The sequence below is a fragment of the Bombus terrestris genome, chromosome 2 (assembly GCF_910591885.1).
Source record: "Bombus terrestris chromosome 2, iyBomTerr1.2, whole genome shotgun sequence".
Lineage (NCBI taxonomy): Eukaryota > Metazoa > Arthropoda > Insecta > Hymenoptera > Apidae > Bombus > Bombus terrestris.
In genome coordinates, this window is record NC_063270.1 from 13,015,979 (window position 1) to 13,034,915 (window position 18,937).

General features: G+C 39.9%; 1 protein-coding gene and 1 long non-coding RNA gene across 15 annotated transcripts in view; one reads left to right on the forward strand and one right to left on the reverse strand.

Annotated features, from left to right (window-relative positions):
- Positions 1–18,937, forward strand: part of LOC100642629 (casein kinase I) — a 63,358-nt gene that overhangs the window by 18,749 nt on the left and 25,672 nt on the right. The window contains exon 1 of one of the 14 annotated variants that reach the window (XM_020865741.2): positions 13,069–13,093. The exons of the other annotated variants lie outside the window; for them this stretch is intronic. The gene's annotated coding sequence lies outside the window, so the exon portion shown is untranslated. Of the gene's footprint in view, positions 1–13,068; positions 13,094–18,937 lie in introns of those variants that run through there. 14 annotated transcript variants of the gene reach the window in all.
- On the reverse strand, positions 12,080–15,554 carry LOC110119741. Its single transcript, XR_007227737.1, has 3 exons — positions 13,336–15,554; positions 12,520–13,107; positions 12,080–12,367 (listed from the first exon to the last, which is right to left on the reverse strand). It is a non-coding gene; the product is annotated as an uncharacterized LOC110119741 (long non-coding RNA).

Consider the following 18,937-nt stretch of genomic DNA (forward strand, 5'->3'; position numbering starts at 1 on the left):
TTCCTTTCTTGTACCGTTCCGGATACACCTTGCATTTAATTTGTCGCTACAATTACTATTTCGTCATTCGTGCTTGATAAAACAGGCTTAAACTAGATGGGATAGAAAAGATCCGTTTCTAAGAAAACATTTTATCGCTTCGAAACTACATGAGAATTTCTTGATCTTGATTTTCTGACTTCATTGAACTATCCCACTATTGGATTGCTTCATATCAAAAGATACGCTTTTAAATATGCATAAATATATAACCACGAAGTTCCGCACAATTAATAGTTAAGAGAATATAAATAAAACGACAGTTTTCGCAAGATGAGATATCATATCGACCTAACCAACTTTTAAAGTGTGATTCATCAAATTGGTCACCAGTGATCTTCATTTGCATACACCTTCGAACCAACGATTCAATTCTGGCATTATTAAATTTCATTCTTTCGTGAAATAAACACCATGGGTTTCGATCAAAGAATTAAACTCACGCGTTCGTAGCAAGTACTTTCGCTCGAAAAGGCAGAGATTTCGAGAGAAAAGCCAAGCGAACAAAGCGTATCGTTGCTCGACTGGTTCGTTCACTCTTTCGTTGGGGTCCCGTTGTACTCGCTTTGTCAACGAGCGAATAGCTTTTTGCACGCGCACGCACACGTCTCGGAGAGTACATAATACCGAGGTCTTCGTCGATGGCCTCTTTAGCCAAAGTCGGCCTCGGCTTCTAAACGTGAACGCGCACGCACAGAATTCTGGCTGTCGAAGTCGCTAACTGCATACAGGGTGTTCCACTCGTGTTCCCTTACGTTGATTATGATGTCGTGACACTGGTAGCGCTTGTGTTTCGAACTTTATCACGGTGTAAAGGGCTATTCATAGTTCCGGGTTCGAGCGATAAACTTCTGCAGGGATAATTGTGTGAAGGAAATGTTCGTGCAGTTTTGGTGTAGTAGAATACAGACGATATGCAAAACAAATACAACAGGGTGAATTTTAGCCCTTCCATAGGTGGTGGGAATTATGCCTTCTGTTAATTAACGTGGAAATATATTCCTATTTCTAGAGTGTGCCCATATACATGTATAGGTAAGCATAAGAGAGAAAAATTAGATTAAAAACGTAGATTTATTGTTATCTATTGAATTTTATCTAAGTAAAGTCTAATTTATATTACAAATTAGTTTCATAAAATATTCTCAACGTGGATGGCGCAAGTCATAGAACGGTTTATCTTAGTGAAATAAAAGTATATTCTACTTAATATGCATTGCGTTGAAATTTTTGCTTTTTCGCAAAAAAATACTGCGCCCACGAAAAGCTTAAGTAGGACGAGAGTTTCAATCCTTAGCTAGAACGGAAGATTTTGTGAATATGATTTTAGAATCACAAGTATGTATTTAGAAATATGTATGTAGAATCGTATTTGTGAAGAGCCTATTAATTAGAGTCTACTAAATTAATATAAAGCTTTTCGTTGAAACTTCGTTTCATTCGACGAGTCTGCGAACATTTCTTCAAATTTTTCTCGTTCATATCTCATCAATCTTTGTAACCCCAACCCTATTGCAGCGATTGATCCGCGTATAGTTTCGAATACGGTTTACACGGATCAAGAGAGCTTTAAAATCTGTATACGAACGAATCATAATACATACATATGTCGAGGCACGCTTCGTCGAACAATGGAATCGAAAAAAAAGAGAAGAAGAAATGGACGCTTGTATTATGAATAGAAGCAAGCACAGCTGGTTGGTGACAGAGTCACTGGAACGTCCTGTACACAAGTCGTCACGAGTAGTTTACACTATCCAGCTGATGCTTAATGTGAGACGAGGATATACAGACCGGTGTACGCGATGTAAACTTTACCTTTCGTTGATTCAGGCATGTTGTGCGCATCTCGTGACCTTCGATTAATGTCATGGAAGTAGAATCCTTGGTGAAATCCGAAGAAGCCGTCGATGACTCGACGATAGCGCGATCCCCTTTGCTATTATTAAATTCTTCAATCCACCGTATATGCAATCGAATTAGACTAAATAAACGATATTCGATCGTTTCCATGGCCATCGGAGCTTTACAGTTCCCGATTATCGAATTAGAATCACAGAAATATTGTTTCTTTGACTATAACACGCTATATTATTTTACATGAATTGTAAATTGTCCTTGATTATCCAAATTATTATTAGATATTAGATATTATATAATATTAGTAGAAATGATCACGTACATCATATCTCCGTATTTCTATAATTAGTACTCGAATGTTATTGAAAGCGTCTCGAATCTGTTTATCCTTGATCATCTCGTTACCTGATTTCAAGACTAAAATTCAGAACATTTAGTAAAATAACGAGGATATGAAAGTAGCGCATACGAAATATCGTGGATGGATATGGAGAGAGAGAGAGAGAGAGATAACGAGGAGAAAGAATGGAAAGATAAACTTTGTTAGTAAAATCCGCTTACGCTTCTCAATATTATCATAAAACTGGAAAACATTGAAAGTTTTAAGTGGTTCGAATTCGATGGACAGAGAGACTATATATATCCTTGACTAGCACAAAATACGTACACATTACAATATCGTATTAGTTATTTACAAATCGCTAGGATCTAACTATAGACCGTATTATCTTCTTCTTGTTCAAATTCAATACAAAATCTATTGTATCAATTCTTGAAGGTCCATCGAGGCCAAGAGCTTCGTTAAAAAGACGCAGCGTACGGTTCTAGCGTAAGGTCAAGCGTGCTATTGTATTTACGATCTCGTTGTCGGTGCTCTAATTTTCACGAGTTCGACGGATTTCTATCGTTTCTCGGCTATCTCGCTGTTTACGAACAACGACGTTGAATTTTATTTTCCTTTCAACTGGCGGCGTTTTCGCTTCGACGCTTTTCACGCTGTGTCTCATTTCCCGGTACTCTCTGTATCTCGCCTTATTACTCGAGCAAATGTCTCGACAGCTAAATTCTGTTGGAAATGTTGGAATCTTCTTGCAGAACAATTGCCATTCTACGTGTCTTGTTCGGGGATCGATAATACGTGAACTCTAGACTGTGATTCGTTTGGTTTTATTCGAGTTCTAGTTTCGATAGACAAGATAGAAATACAGGAAGTGGAAAAAAAGTGTACGTATCTAGAAAACGAGGACACGTTGATCACTTCCTTCCGATTAGATTATAGCAGTAGTTAGAAGTCTATGGAATTAATATCTACCTTATACTTTCTCTTTTGTTAATTCTCCATCCTGAAAATCCTCCGTTTTCTCTGCTCTTACTTTCGCTGTATCGTTCGGTCGTTAAATTCATCAACGTCGAACCGTTTTTTTTTCTTCTCTCACTTTCGAGTGGAACGAGCTCGACCATCTATCCGTACCTCGTTAAGATTCTAAAATTCATTTTTTCTTTCCTATTGTTTTTCTTCCGGGAACTAATAATGTTGGACCGAATAAAACCGGGCTTCTTTTTAGCACCTTCTTTCTCATTGTACCTCATTGCCTCCGCCTCTAACAGGGTCAGTTGAACACGGCCAAGTTTCCTTCGCCACTTAGAAACTAATTTTCATGGAAATTTATTAAGGGCGCGTACAGGAAACTTTATACAATTTCCTTCTGCCTCGTTTCTCCTAATTTTATTACTTCGGTTACCTAAGTATTTCGGCGCAATAAAATCCGACTGCCTGTATTATTTATTTCTACCTTTATCTTGCCTTCGTTTCTCCTCCGCTTGTATTTTCCTTTGTTACACGCGACAAGTTAAAACAATGAAAACGTACAACATTTTTATTCCCTAAAACGTAACATCGAGAACCACTTCACGAACCTAACGTCTGTTGCAAGAGCTGGTTCTTCTACTGAAATTTTATCTCGAGAAAGAGGGTCGGCCCTGCGCGCACCGTGCATTCGAGATCAAAATGTCAACACGAGAAAGATATTTTTCGTAGCATCACGCTACGCTTTGTCGACCAAGGAAAACTGTGAAGTATCATAAGTGTCCGTATAAACCGCTTTCCCGTACGTTCTCTGGCATGTTTTTGCGAATAAAAATTCTCCTGTAATTCTCTATAATTGCTCGCGCTGTTAACTTGCTAACTGGCTCATCCCTTAAGTGAAAATTTCTATAATTACGAAATTTAAAGAATGAAATATTGCGTTAACGCAACATTAAACCTTGACGGCTTAAAGTTCATCGTTTCGACATCGAAAAAGAAAAAGGGAAATTTATCGATGGTTGATAAAAGGTGAACGTGATGAACCTCGGTTCAATTAACTATAAAACTCTGTTCAATTAACGTGGAAACGTGTAGCTTGAAGCAATTGTTTCGTGGCTAATAATTCCTGTTAATTTAATACGTCAGATGATATTATAATGTCAAACGTTAGCTATCGTCGAATAAGAGTTGCTTCTCGCAGATTCACGTGTAATTGAACCGCCTGGAGACTTCTCTCTAATTGGATCTCATCCTGCTATTCGAATATCCATTCGCCTTATCAATCTGCATTTAATTAGCGTCACTGCCGTTCCATCGCAAACATAGTTAAACATAAGTATCTGAGAAAAAACACCGCTTAAATTCGTCCCGTGGACAATTTAACTTAACAAAGTGAGGCGCCTGTTAGAAAGGGAATGACGATTTTGTTTCCGTGCAACGCGATCGTCCACGTTGGCTACGTACCACTATTGGATTTTCAAATTGAAAAATCGAATTCTTACAGCACTCATAAACGAAATAATTCAGATCGCGGAAACGATATCTGATCGTTGATAGATCAAGGTGAATGTCGAATACGAAACGTCGTTTTCTTAGATAAGACTTTGGCTGTATGTAGCTTGCTCAGAGAATATTGTATTTAATTAAAGGAGCTTGCTCATGATTCAGTACACGTCTGCAGCTTCATTGTTCGAGATTTCTAAGGATTATCAGTTTTAGAATTCAAAATTTATAGAACGCAGCCGTTATCATCTTCTTGTTCACAGTTTCTTTCAGAATAATTCATACATCGAAAGGTTGTCTGGCTGAAATAGATAACGCCAATAATTTTGTTGAATATATATTTCCAGCAACATTTACATCATTTTTTCCTCATTCGAAATCCTTCACGATGTCTTTCAACGAGGTTTTGATACTTCTTCTTATTTTTGAATATAAATCTCCTTAATATTCAATATGTTACGTATAGCAAATTTCTTCTTTTTCTTTCATGTTTTATTCATACATATTTTTACTTCTATTCTGAAATCGGCCTGATGATCAACGACGTGGCAAAATTTAATCAGTCAAATTCAGTAGCTACGTTTCATATGTACCTAGGAGTGACGATCTAATGGTTGCTAAGCTAGGAAGATGAATCGATGGGAGAAATTTCAATTCGTCGTGGTTATAACGACGAAGATGAAAAAGCAGATACAGGTCCCTTCGAAATTTGATGCACGTACATTCGAAGGTTACATTACCACGAAGGTGTTTCGCTGGCATGCCAATCCAACGATGGTCGGGTAATAAATACGATCGTCTAACAGGATCTTAAGCCCTGTGGAATTCAATACTGGCTTTTGAAAGATGTATGTATTCCACATTGCGAATCGAAGGTACTGAGACCAATCGTGTTTCTAGCTCTTCGGTGAAGTTTATGAAAATTTAACTGGCCCAGAGTCGAGGAAAGGTGAAAATCCTGCAGGCGCATCGATTATTCCATCGAACACTATGTTTTTAGCATACATTCCTATTTAGAGTAATGGATGTGACCTAGCAACATCATCGCGGGAAGTTTAAGAAGAAAAATTACCGAACGATCGATAACCGTTCCATCGTGAATTATTTTGGAGTTGTATGTCGATCACGTTGACGTTAAGAAACTTTTTTAGCATATTCGATCGGGAAACGACGTATTGGTTTGCTGTTAATTTTATCTGAACCGATTTCCGTCTGCGAATAAGCAATCGAGGACAATGACCCAAACGAGTCGATTTTTAACCGAGGCTAAAAGAAGCGTCGTTGATCAACTGGAATATTTTCATGAGCCACTGTATCCGCGATATTAGATCTGGTGATTTATGGTTGTCCTTGCGATTTACAGTTGTTAGTGTAAAATCCGAAATATAAATGAAAACAGAGATAGGGAATTGGTGATAACTTTTTCCAGAGAAAATTGCCAATTATGAAGTTCGAGATATTTGAATTAGCCTTGGTCGTAGATTGTACGAGGAAAGAGTTGACGAAAGAAGATTACTCGTTAAAAAGGTTTACCCTGGGTTGGTAATTTCATTTGATAATTGAACGTGGCGCCTGGATTGCAGCAGCGTCTGACATTTAAGTATAATCGCGATAGCTTCAAATTTTCTTTCTAACGACATCTAAACCTTCCTGAAGTTTATGAGAAAAATAATATTGTAGGTTACCAGGAGTATATGTCATTAATCGGTATAATAATCATAGAGTCGTATTTCTTAATCTCGCAGATCCTTTTCAATTACTCGTGAACGATTAGATTTACGCGGATCTACAATTTGCAATTTCTGTTAAACTGCGTGGCCACAGTTATCTTGTATTTTAATGCCACCTTTCTTGCCCTTTTCGTTTCATCGAGCATAAATTATTGGGTTATTCGAAAGATTCTCCTGCTTTTATCTTTTAAAAAGAAAGAGATCGACCGTTTTCTGAAATTTCCATTAATTACTTTTCGATACAATATCCATTTCTGTTTATAATTATCTTCCGCCTATCTGGAAAAAGTCCTTCATTTTTATTATTAAAATATTCTTCTATTGCCTTTGTAAGTTTGACGTTTAGTATTGGAAGTTTTCTTCGTTGAGAAGACCCTAATAAAGTACTTCGTACAATATGTTCCATTTTTGTTAAACAATTTAACGATCAAGTCTTCAATGGCAATTAACTTCTTCGGCAGTATTTTGTCCTTAAAATATCCATACACCTTAACTACCTCGAAATACTCCTGAAAATACTCAAATAAAGTTGTTAATATGTCATCAGTTTATGACACGGACAACTCAACTGCCTCTTTTGGAAAAGTCCAAATTTCCTACCTTCCAAATTGTAAATTTTACGATGCGGATCTTATCGAGAGGCTAATTAGCAGCCCCAGTACTCGATGGTCCCGCTCTAAAGTAAACATTTGGTATCAATCACATTTGGTACACAATTACAAGATTGGAAGTAATAAATTCTCATCCCCATAAAATCTATGGTGAAAGGAACAACCCCGGAACGGAGAGTTAGCATATAAGGACCAGGCGCGGCTTCTTTAACCAGCTTTCAAAGAGTCTTCGTGAGAGCGTCATATTCTTCGTGTTATACTACAGTGTGTAAATAAATCAACTAAACATAACATTACTCGGTATCTTTAATCTACCAGCATCTTGAGCGTTAATAGCATTCACAGGTTCGCGATATCAACCGATCAGTTGCAACCTGATTGATCGTCACCTAGTTGAGAATTCGCAACAGCCAGACCCCTGGGGAATCTTTCCGGATACACGCCAGTCTTTATCGAACAGGATAGCTAGGAGAGTAGAGATTTTGGAATAGACTTAAACGCACGTACAACTCTCCCTAGTAACAAAACAAGCTGTTGGTTGATCGAAACGTCGAACTACGTTTTATCCCTGTGCCGCTAGGTATTATCGATCCTGTGGTTTCCACAAGGGTGGGATTAGTTTTGCAATCCAAGAGCGCTGTCGGTGAGGTCCTTGAAATGAAGCGTGAATTTCATCAAGGTTTCGACGCGGACGGCACCGCGAAATTCTCCGAGGTCGAAGGGAAAACACTCGAGGGCAGCTGAGGGTGGTGAGAAGGCGGCTGGAGGTGGGCCGAAAGTGGCTCTCGTGAACGAACTTCCCATTTACGACGTGTATTCTTTTGCCTGTTCGCGGGCCGGCTGCACGTGCTGGTACCCTGACCTACATTCACACCTACGTCTAAACCTATGTCTACGGCGGTCGATCGTCTGACCGTCCCGCGCCGATTGCCTGGCAACTGGCCGGTCTGATTTAATATTTTCGAAATTACCTCCGCACTCTGGCCTACATTCTCGGCTCCGTGTGGCGCGCGCGTTGCGAACCAACGCGAACCTACCGCCGCCCCCCTTTGAAAAATCGTATTTCTGTCGTCGGTGCAGTTTACGCCGCAGTTCGTAGCGTCGAACCTGTTGCTTCCGTTATATCAACGGTGAAAACGAATAAAAAAAGGAAAATCAGTGAAAACAACAACAATAATAATGATAATAAAAATAAAAAAAGAAGAGAGGTCGAAAGAGAGTAGGACAATGGACGAGCGGGATTATACGTGATTGATGGAATGAACCGACGACCAAGTTATACGCGATCACCGGGATTTTACGTCACGTCTGAAAATTTGTTTGCGGGTCGATTCGTTAGTCGTTGATAAGTTGCGGAGATAGCAGCGATTTTTTCTATTATCTGCACGTAAAAAAGCAGCGAGTTCGCGACCGCGTTTTCATAAGGACTTTTTTTCCTGGTTAAGCGCTAATAGTCTCGATGAAACGATATATTTTCTACTCGCTTCTGAGTTTTCATTTAGCGGCAGCAACTTTCCGTGTTGGTAGATATTAAGCTACGTTTGGTGTAGGAGGAAGAAGATAGCCGTTAAATCGTGGTCAGACGTTCCGTCTTTTTTAATTAACTGTTTCATTAGCCATTTATAGAGGAGTGTGTTTCACACTTGAGTCTATATCCAGGTCGAGTCGCTCGCGTTTTTATTCCTGTTCGCTGTTCCATTCACGTTACTGTAGACGTGTTTCGTCTGGATTCGTCGTCCGGATCAGTTTAGATCGAGTGAAATTTTTTTAACTGTCGGAAGCGAGGGACATTCGTTTTGCTACTTTTTGAAGTTTCTCGACAATTTTGAGACGATTGTTCTTCGATGTGACGTTCCGATAGTATCTTAACCGGAAGTAGCTCTACTTTGTAATTGCTAATCATTATTCGAACTGGACACGGAACTATACTTGCACCTCTCTACTTCACCATTATTCTCATTAATTACGTCAAGCTAGCGCAGACCCGTGGTGTAGATCAAAGGCTTGCGATGCAAAGAGTGGCCGTAAAGAAAAAGGGGAGAAGGTAAATCGATAACGCACCTCCTCTTTCTAGTTTGTCGTCTTTTATCTTCGCTCGTGTCGGCCGACAATAACAGCATCATTAAAATACGCGTTTCAATTAATACAGTTACCAACGGTAACCGCGAATATCTGAGATGTATTACATTGCGCTTCGGTATGTTTCCCAAGCATATTTTCTTGAAACGTATCAGGGAGAAGAGAGAAGGTAAAAAGGGATGAAAAATGAGAATATAGGTCTCGTTATTGTGACAGAATTGTGAAACGCTGAAACTTTTCTTCTTGATTATTCATTGTCTGATCATAAATTTAAAAAATGTAATTATCTCGAATTTAATTACACACTGGTTCTGCCTTTAAAGTCTCGACATTTCATAATTACTACCCATTTCGTTCGACAAAAAAAATTCGTGGATAGGCTCTGTCGCATCGTCCCAGCAACATCACATCGCGACATTGAAATTGACTTTTGAACGTTAAAAGAGGCCATGGAAGATCGATAAATCGAACCTCGAGAAGCCCTCGTGTATCGTCGAGCCCTCAGGTTGCAGGCTTTGTTGATGCAACGAATAATTAAAGTAATGCTGTATTCATTGAGGCGTTCGTTTTGTGGTTTAGATTATGCTCCGATACACGTTTCCACGTATGTATATTTCCCATTTTTGAGACATCGATTATCGTTTTGACGACACAGACCGATTGCAACTTTTATGTTGTTCGCGTTTTTCGATCGAAACGAGGATGATATCGCAAATAATACGTCTATACTTCATGTTCATTTTTATATATCTTTATTACCTTCAATCGCGTATTTTCATTTTAATTTATCTGCCGTTTGATCAAGATAACTTTTGATCAAGTAACACGATCACGATATTGATACGTAATGGTTTCGATTTAACAAAGACAGGTTACATGGTAATAAATACATATTAATAAATATGTTGTAATAATACATATTACATATAATAATACATATTAATAAATATATTGTTACAGATTCGTATGTTGATATGTTATATCTAATGTCCATATGTACATGTCCTATTTTAAATATCTTCACATTTTGTTCATTTCTATACCTTTAAATTTGCCATAAATATATAAATATGCTGGGTTTAGTAATAAAATTTAATTTGATTATTTTCAATAATCATCTCAGTAAAGTATGTAATACAAACAAAATCGAAGGTAATGGTTAGAAAAAGATAGTTTCCTCTAAGTTTATGGCTTTGTTGCTTCTATTTAGTTTCAATTTAACCTTGATCTAACGTTGATCCGACCTCTATTTAGCTTTGATCTTGAAATCCCCCTTGCTGCGTCTATAATTTAACTCAACTGGTTCGACTCAATTGTAAATTTGTAGAACCGGGAACGTAGATTCCGTGATAGTACATCAGCCTCGATGGCGCCAAACATTAAACTGACACGTCGTTCACCGTAGTAGTATCGGCAGAATGGGCACAGATTGGGCTTAATTAGCACTCGGGTCCGCCCCACGTGCATTAGCGACGAACTCGATCTCGTAGGGTGCATCATCCGTAGTTAAGCATAATCTTGTTGATCGTGTAATATCTTGAATGTTAGGGGAAAGAAATATCGGCTGTTCCTTTCTCTATCGCGATACGTGGATGTTAGGAAATTTAGTTAGTTATCCGTTGCGCATTGATAGCTAGCGACTTTGACGAGTTTCGTTGCGGATTTGGTTTAGGGTTGCACGGAAATTTAATGAGTAAATTACGTTTCAACGAAAACTTTGGAAGGAAAGCTCGGTAGTTGGACGTTTTCGTTCGATATGTAACCGATGAACGTTGTTTCTTCTTAACTGCTGCGGACTGAACGACGAACTTCATCAACCGACAGGTTCGTTACTCAGTTTCGATATCAATTAACACGAAACGAAGATTGCTTTTTCCCCCTTCTCGTTGGATTAAGTGGAAATTACATGTCTGCAATTTCGTCGTGTTGTTCGTCTCTCGTTCTCGTTCGTCTCGTCTCGCGATAAAATATAGTTGGATACGTGATATCAACGACTAATTGCCTTAGTATAAACAAGTTACTACTATTGCTAATTGGATCGGTTTAATTAACCGGCCACGTGTTAGTGATTCCATACTATCTAGGAGCGCGTTTCACAAAGCTCGCTTTGTATTTTGATCTTTGTAATGGCCTCGTACGCGATTATGTATCCCTCTGTTTCAGCTCAGAATCTGCGCGTAACTTGCATCAGACCATTTCAATTATCGCGCCATGGTATTATCTATAGATATCTGCTTAGCGGGATAAAGTCTCGCAACTTTCTACTAAATTAGTTAACCTAACGACTTGCATGGTTTCGGTCATCGAATTAAATTCGTTTCTATTTAAACCGCGTACTGCCTTCATCAAGCTAATTTGTAATTCGATTGTCCTAACTTATTTCGATTGGCATACGCTACAGTCTGTTTTCGCTGCGCTTCTCTAATATAAATTAAATTAAAATTTAAACGACAAAACCCTTGTAAATCTTCTGTTTTTCACGATTCCTCCTCGATTTATTAGTTTTTGAACAATCCACCTTACGACAAGTCATCAGTCCGAATTTGTCATATAGTCATAAAGAGACACTCTAGCAAATGCTTCGTCATCAATGAGATTATATCGAACAAAAAGTCTCTACTCAGCTCCGCAGATCTTGTTAACTCGATGCAAAACGCGATTAAGACAAGATGACGTTAAACAAAATTTTAAGATCATTACCGCATACTGGCATATCGATGCTTAGATCCTATCAACGCGATATCCCTAATGAAATTTTATTATCGTCTCGGTACTTTTCCATTCGGCGCTTCGGTTCGCGATGATTCGCCGCGCGATTCGGCTGGAATTCGTTTCCGTCACGGATAGCTAACGTTGTCTCCAGCGTTATTGCGCATTCCAGATTTGCACGAGGACAGTCAGATCATTCGAATTCACGTCGCGACAGAAACAGCTTCCGCGCGAACTGCCGAGCCCGTTATTCGCGGAAAACGTCAGGACGTTTTTCATTCGATGCTCAATGAAGATCGTGAATTTCTGCCTGTTTCACGACCGGCAACTCGCAGCTGAGAAACTTTTCACGCGCAACATATCGTGACGCATTCGAGGCGCATTGAACTACAAGATCCTAAGGATTCGGTTCGAAGATGTTCTGGGGCTTCGCCAACACGTGTTCTGACATATTTTTCGGTATGAGAGTTCGTTCGGTGTCCCGTCGTCCAATGATTGCCAGTTTCCTTTCTAAGATCACATCCTGTGGCCTGTAAGTGACTATAGTCAGAATTGCTAGATATTCTATACGACTGGTGGGATAAATGAATGAGCCTCTATCTAGAAAATGTAAATATTTAGACAAATTGTATGAAAATGATATTGAAAAAGCAGGACCTGAGAAGCGATTCGTTTCACGTACTTTGGTTATTTTACATATTCCTGCGTATTGTTTGCGCTCTATGCATTTTTCTGCATCTTTGAATTTCCCATAAATGCATAGAAATTTGTACTCCAGTTATAACAAAACCTATTTTTATCCAAACGCTAAACACTACTCGTGTACTTTGGCAGTAAAGTTAACGGACGTTCCATAAAACAAAGTTGATGAGTTTAATATCCGAATAACTTATATATCAATTCCAGTTGTCAAACTTTAGATGTTTCTGCAACAAAATCTAGTCTCTAGCGACTATCTTCGCTTTGTGTTTGTCATTCGTGCATTCTATTATTAGGTATTTCTGCCTTCACGCTGATAGTCCTTGCCATCTAACAACACAAAAACAGCATTAAATATCATTTTTACTTCAGACGTTTATATCTAGGAAAACTCAGAAAATCAAACTGTAGAATCCTTAGGGGATTTAAACTCGGGGAACGTTCTTTTCATCCCTGACCTGGTGGCAATTGGTTCGGGAGGATGCAGCCTAGGAAGCCTGGAGGTCGAGGTACCGTGTGAACGGGGCTTCATGTGGTGTAGGAAGAAACGCTAGAAGGTAGGGAATGGCGTCTAGAACAAGACAACGCGATACAGTGAAAAAGACCACTGAGGTAAAGAGAAAGAGAAAGAAAGAGAGAATGTAGAAGAGAGAGGAGGGGAAATGTGCAACGCACAAAGTGCAAGCCAGGCTACAACGTGCACCGGAGACTCGTCTCGATCGTGACACCTGCGCGGCTTTCCACCTTCTCTCTCCTTCCTCCTTGCTCTCTGTCGTCGGTTCTTTCGTTCATTTGTTACCATCCGCGTCGTGAATCGTCGACCAAGCCGCACTTTATGCTGGTTCGCGGCATTGCTCGCAGACAGCTGTCCCTGGTAACGGTCGAAGGGATCCTCGACGAGGGATCCTCAAGGTCCTTCGTCGGCTGCCACACTTTCGAAATTCCTCCTTTCGTTCGCGTAGTCTTGGCGTCGTCGCTGTGAGATAGATTCTAGGAACCGATTTTCTCCCGCTTCGTGCAACGAACTATGGAAACGCGCAGGCCCGCTGCTACCATGTGCAGGTAGTTTTTGTTTCGTAGCTGATGTTTGAGAAACATTGAGAAATGAAACGATTGTATTTTGTATATCGATTGTGGAGTATAGGTTGATGTTAAGGCTTTTTGGTTACAGTATCTGTGTTCTGTAAGTAGATATTTTTTAATTATCTTACGAATCGAGTTGTTTGATTATATAGTTAATAAACAGTTATATATGGAGTTAGTAAATATATATAGTTACAGATATAGTTAGTAAACAGTTTCGCTTTCACTCAATTGTCAGGAAATAAGTATAATAGCGGATATATTTATGCATATTGATGATTGCGAGTAGGTCTTTACATCGGACACTTGACATTTGAGATCTGAGGAGAATAAACGATTTTTAATTATTTTGTGTATAGAAGCGCCGGTATTATTTTATTAGCCGACGTTAACTTTGCAATGAATTAATTTATGAATGGGTTTTCGTGCCACTACTTTGAATAACCTTTGCTAGTTGTCAACAGGCGTTATGGCGTTTGATGATGACACAGTGCTATACAATACTCTTTAATTAAAATGTCCTAGCTAACGTGCCATCTTTAAATTATTCGTGTTAATTTGTCTCGTAAATAAAATATCACGTTATTTTCTGTCATTTGAATATTTCAAGAAAATCCAGCATACACTTTTTCAATATATGATACTTTGAATAGCTTGGACGACGAAAATTAATTTCACATGATTCCACGAATTATCGCAGTCACCTATGTAATGACGTATATATACGTTAATTGAATTTGAAACAATCGAACGAAGCTATTTTCAATAGAAGTATCTATGCACCTAATCGGGAATTCGATTAAACGCATACTGCGTTAATCGTTCAACAGTGACGTTCGCTCGAAATTGGATTAACATTCGTCACAAATTTGACGGAAGGCTGCTCGTTTCACTCGTATCGAGTTTTTCCTAGTAGCGAATAGAATAGTCGCGGGATATTTGTTTCTTTTTTTAACCGCTAGCTGCTCGTAACACGATGAAGCGAAATTCAATTGTACGATAGATCTGCAATCGAACTCTTTAGGATTTTTCCCTTTAAACTATCGAGTTTGTGGGGAAGCCTTTCTTTTAATTCTATTCGAAAATAGCGATAAATTCCTTTGTCAGGCGACGTAACCTTGTAAAATATATTACAGATAACTTTATTAAATAAATGAAATACCCGTAGGAGATCTTCTATACTTTTCCTTCGAGCGACCTTTTTCTGCAATGCTGAATAACGTTAGTGGGAGGATTCGAATGTTATTGGGTCAACCCGAGGTCTTGTTAGTTTTTCTTTAGTTTCCAAAAAAAAAAAAAAAAGAAAAACAGACGAATGAAATCGTGTTACTTTCTTAGGGGATGTAATGTCAAAGGGAGAACTTGTTCGCACCTTGAAACGAACTTGGTACGCATCGTTGCGTTGCGTCAGGCTTTCTCAACTTCAATTATTTTTCGAGAGAGTACATACTTATATAACACATGTACGCGTATCGTTGTCGATAGCTGATAACAAGCGAGACGGGAGAATTTCTCGTGTCGATTCACGAATATTACGAAATTCCCCAGTACATATTTACAAATAAGTCAAAATACCGATCATTTTTTATATTATAGATTCCTCCATGTTGCGAGTCTCGTTTTTTAACAAAACGACGACTAAATGACATTATGAAAGAAGCCAAAAGATGTAACGTGGCTCGTTTTCTTACGAGCCCTCCATTTGCTTAATGAAGTTTCGCTTCCGCGAAAATTGGATCCGAAGTTCTCTAAAATGAACGAGAAAACTTCTTACCCGACCTAATAACCAACCTATAGCCCCAAAATAATCAGACTGTCACAGGATATCTTGCTCTGAAATTTGCAAAAGGAAAACACGTCGACTGTGTCTTACTCTACGGAACTCGAAATGAAAGCATCACAGTGCTTCACGGTCGATGGTCATCTGTGTGAATTCATTTCGCGAACTCCCGTATCACGTAGATATTTGCCTCAAAATCATACATAATGAAAGGGGGGAAAACACTTTTTTTTAACAGCATACTCAACAAAATTCGACCAAGATTTAACCCTTCGCGGTCGACATATCTTTCTGATGGCGTAGCTAACTAGTCGATGCGACTTTGAGTTAATGAATATTTACCGTATCGATCGATTTGGAAAATAAATTTCAAATACCGCCAACAATGGCGACATCCGAATGCGAAGGGTGGCTCATCGTTGGAGAGGGAATTCGATTTGCATGGTGTATACAGTTCCCAACTCGTTGTGTAACGCAACGGAATAAACGGCACGCGCTCGTGGCTGATGGCAGCGGAGAAAAAGCGCTGATAGGGGGAAAGGGTGTGGGTTATGAAAAAAGGGGAGAAAAGAGCCGGAAAGAGGAAGCCGGCGAAACAGAGACAGCACGGCCGAAGTGTGACCAACGTCCGATATGGAGTGGCACGCGTGCGTCGTTATTGCGGGAACAGCCCGATAGAGAGGCGACTCGAAACGCACGGAGGGGCCATCGATGCGATGGAGAGCGGGCGAAGACACGTTGAAAAGAGATGCAGAAGCAAAGGGATGATAATAGAGAGAGGGAGATGTTGGATAGAAAGAAGATAGATATATTGACGCACAGGTAAGGTTAAGGAACGGGGTAAGGGTGATACGAGGAGAAAGATGAGATTAAAAGAAGGGAGGGGAGGAAAAAAGAAGGGTAAGGATCGAGAAATAGGGTGAAAGAGAGGGGCACCGAGGGTGGAATAGGCTCTCTCTGGTAGGTCACGATCGATGGGAGCGATGTTGCCTCCGCTTCTCGTACGTTCTGCTTCGATTTTCTAGTCGTCGGAAGGCTGGGCCGACTCGGTTGCTCGGTCGACCAGTCGGTACGCTGGTTGGCTGATGGCTTGTATAAAGCAGCTCTCCTCGACTAGGTTAGAGGGTTAAAAGTGTCCGCGCACGAGTTCTCAACACGTGGACCTAGAGACGCTTTTCCTTTTCTCCATGGTGAACATGCGTTGCGGCCCACTTTTTATCGTCTGCCCGTGCCACCACCCTATTCTAGCATTATCTACCAATATCAACCTACCTATCTACCTACCTACTTCTACCTACGTTCGACCACCTACTCTGCATTGCAAACGGTCTATCGTGCAAACTGTGCGCGCGATTCTCCGTTGACGTTTCGTTCGACGAGGTTATCGGGCGCCTGGAAAATCGAATGTATCTCTAACACGTGCATCTTTGCTTTGGCCGCGTCGAGTCACGCCAGAGCATAATTTTCCCTTTCACCGCCTACTTGTGTGCTCTATGTACAAAGTACATATACCATCAACGATGTCGTGTCTCCGTCTCGCAGCGCCGTCGCGTTCCGCTTTGTTCATCCGGTTTCTCTCGATATCGTTCGTTTGGCTTCTCTTAATTATCCCTCGATCGGCTGGTGGCGCACCGTATCACGGCCTCTTCGCAACTCTCGTTGTTATTATTACGCTTTCGCGTTGCGCTTTAAAATAGCATTACTGTCGTCGAGGGCTCGGGATATCGATTTTCTGGAACACGGTCAGCTTGAAATTCGAAATGGAGCCGCGGCACTCTTTCGTTTCAACAACGTCAGTCAGACGATCGTAATCGAAAACATCGACTCCTTGCCGATTATTTCTTTCCCTTCTCTTTCCATTCTTCCTTCTCCATACCGTTATCTCGCATTGGGAATATATTTTTTGCGTTTAACGACGCAACCCTCTACCTCTTAACGAGGACAGCGCGCACACCTTTAGAATGGGAATCGTATACGCGACTGTTAGACTCTCGAGTGGCCTACTTTTGCCCCGCGCCGGCTACCCTTTTCTTCTGTATAATCTCGATACCATCCGCGTCATTGTTATGCACCGTGATCTTGTTTTTCAACGAAACAGGTAAATAAGTAGAGCTGCGTTCTGAATAGTTAAATGCAAAACCGCCACGCTGCTCTTCCCACTTTAGAACTGGCTGGCTGTGCAACGTCAGCTCGATACTCTTCCAGCTTGTCGTCGTGATTTTTGTCTTCCCGGAGTCTCGTTTGCACCGGTAAGACAGGTTATATCTACTGAGAGCAGCGGCTTGATAAAATCTTCCCAGTAGCTTTCTGCTTCGATCGGTCATTTCTTCGATGCGAATCGAATAACGTGCTCGTACACGGAATATGCCGGTTCCTAACGCTGTAGTCTCGGTCACCTCGTATTTCTTCATCGATTCACCGTGAATCGAGAAAATTTTGCCTCTCCTCTTCTCTTTCTCTCTATCCTTCTCTTCCTTCACATCGATTTCACGTGTTCCATTTAATAGCCGCATCGTCGCCAAGAGCAACGGCGACGTTTAACCCGCGACACTTTCCACTTTGGCTAATGCTTTTATCCATTCGCGTAATTAACCCAGCTTGTTCAAGCTACGCACGATACAATTCATCGAGGTTTTCCTAGTGTGTAACGCGTGCGAGTTTTCCGGATACTTCGCTTTCAAGGCTGTAACGACACAGTCAACGCTCTGTAACAAACCATCGGCCCGCAATTCGTGGATTGCGCACGAAGAACCACGTTAAGAGCACGGAAATTTTCGATCCAGCTTCGTTGCCACGTTTTCAAGTTAGAAAAACACACTTATCGTCTGTTTTTTATTCCTCCTTTTACTCTGTTCGTCTACGCGATCTTTGACACGGATCTTGATTAGCATATTATGTTATTGATTGATTGCGACTCGTGGCTATATACGCGTCAAATTATGCAATCATTAATGTGTAAAGTTGTGTGAGTTTATGAATATTGATGTATTTTCCTAGATTAATGAGATTATGATTATCATTTTAATACTAGGGAATTATATGCAAAAAACATAGTTTTTCTTTGCATCTAATATAAACGTAGAATGATTCAGTTTCAACGTTTTTCTCATTCTGATTTTATGTTTTTACTTGGACTAAAAGCCTTGTAGTATTCGCCGAAAGAATTAAGATAAGAGTAAATGTATAGCCAAATAGACATAGGTCTAATAACAAGGGGCTAATCAACATAGATCGTAAATGTAATTCTTTCGATGTAAAATCAACTTTTATTATTTATTAGTATTCGGTATCATAAAAATGGAAATAGCGTTATCTCGGAAGTCAGGCATGAAAAAAACATGCGTTCCGTATATCAAAGTAACTTGAGACGATAATAGTACTCGAAAATTATCGCATTAATGCCGATATCTGTGCCGATTCATGTCACCGAACTCAAACTCATTCAGCTAACTCCATACAAGCTGTCTAAAATTGTCTCAAGTTACTATTTTCACATACGGAATGCATGTATTTTTACATTTCACTGAATCCTTGATAA